The 1798-nt window shown below is 64.5% G+C and overlaps 1 pseudogene; it reads right to left on the bottom strand.

Annotated features, from left to right (window-relative positions):
- LOC127940301 (uncharacterized) overlaps positions 1-310 on the bottom strand; it is a 1831-nt pseudogene extending 1521 nt beyond the window's left edge.
- Between the last annotated feature and the right edge of the window lie 1488 nt (positions 311-1798).

The following is a 1798-nucleotide window of genomic DNA, read 5'->3' as shown; positions in this document are numbered from 1 at the left end:
AGGGCGCGCGATCGGCCCGAGGTTATCTAGAGTCACCAAAGGGACCGGGGCGAGGACGGATCCCCGACCCCGGATGGGTTTTGGATCTGATAAATGCACGCGTCCCCGCCCGTGAGGGAGGGTCGGCGCTCGTTTGCATGTATTAGCTCTGGAATTGCCACAGTTATCCAAGTACCGGGTGGAGCGATCAAAGGGACCATAACTGATTTAATGAGCCATTCGCAGTTTCACTGTACCGGCCGTGTGTACTTAGACCTGCATGGCTTAATCTTTGAGACAAGCATATGTTACTGGCAGGATCAACCAGGTAGCCCTCAAGAGGGGGTGTGGGATGGACAACCGCAGCGCGCTTGTTTCCTACACGCGGGTCTCGCTCCGCGCAGGGTGTCCACCCCCCCGGGGGGAGGCGGAACCCAGGCGGCGCGGCCCGCTCATAGGGCGACGTGCGGCGACCTCCCCCGCTCGTGGGTCACGGGGGTGGCTGGCCGCTGATCGAGGCCGTAACCGGGAAAAGTGTGCTTCGCGGGGGCCGGGAGGGGGACGGGCGAGGGCCGGACGGAGCCGACCTCCCGCCTCGCGCCTCCTCTCCGACCGCCGGTGGCGGACATTTACGATAGACCGGCCGTCTGAGTCTCCCAAGAAAGAGGGGGGCAGAGCCCCTTCTCATGCGCGCATGTGCCGGACACGGTGTTTCGCTCGTACCTTCCAACCACCGTGCCCCCTAGGCGCACCCGCCCATAGCGGCCAGTGGCCGGGCGGGGTCCTAGCTCGGGCGCGCAACGTGCTCCACTCGATCCGTTCTCTTGCGATACGCGCTAAGTCCACAAAATAACGCGTTCGCCGAAATCGCGACGGCACGTAAAAACGCCATCCCCTATCGGGCGGACCTCCAGGGTCGCGGGTGAATCCAGAAGGTGCCCGCGGAAGAGGCACCTTTCCCGGCCTGCCCCGGAGCCTCGGGGAGGGTGGATGTTTGGCCAAAGCCCGCGTTTCCGACTTAGTCGTCAGAGCTCACGGGCGACCACTGGTCACCCCGCGAACGGTTCTCCCCAGTAAGGGCGGTCGTCTTTCGACTGCCCCCGGCCACGGCGATGGTGCTTGGGCCGGGCAGCGGTCCACAAAGCCCCCTTAGGTATCAGTTTGCGTTCCCGGTCGGGGGGCCCTCAGACGAATCGCGTCACCCCGGCCACGGCGAGGGTATGTGGGCCGGGGAACCCTCCAGACAGCCCCCTGGATCCGAAATGGTTTTCGCCAGAGCCTAAGTCCACAAAATGACGCGTTCGTCCAAATCGCGACGGCACGTAAAAACGCCATCCCCTATCGGGCGGACCTCCAGGGTCGCGGGTGAATCCAGAAGGTGCCCGGGGAAGAGGCACCTTTCCCGGCCTGCCCCGGAGCCTCGGGGAGGGTGGATGTTTGGCCAAGGCCCGCGTTTCCGACTTAGTCCGTCAGAGCTCACGGGCGACCACTGGTCACCCCGCGAACGGTTCTCCCCAGTAAGGGCGGTCGTCTTTCGACTGCCCCCGGCCACGGCGATGGTGCTTGGGCCGGGCAGCGGTCCACAAAGCCCCCTTGATATCAGTTTGCGTTCCCGGTCGGGGGGCCCTCAGACGAATCGCGTCACCCCGGCCACGGCGAGGGTATGTGGGCCGGGGAACCCTCCAGACAGCCCCCTGGATCCGAAATGGTTTTCGCCAGAGCCTAAGTCCACAAAATGACGCGTTCGTCCAAATCGCGACGGCACGTAAAAACGCCATCCCCTATCGGGCGGACCTCCAGGGTCGCGGGTGAATCCAGA

This window comes from Carassius gibelio, chromosome A2 (assembly GCF_023724105.1).
Source record: "Carassius gibelio isolate Cgi1373 ecotype wild population from Czech Republic chromosome A2, carGib1.2-hapl.c, whole genome shotgun sequence".
NCBI lineage: Eukaryota > Metazoa > Chordata > Actinopteri > Cypriniformes > Cyprinidae > Carassius > Carassius gibelio.
This window is presented reverse-complemented; position numbering and strand designations above follow the sequence as displayed.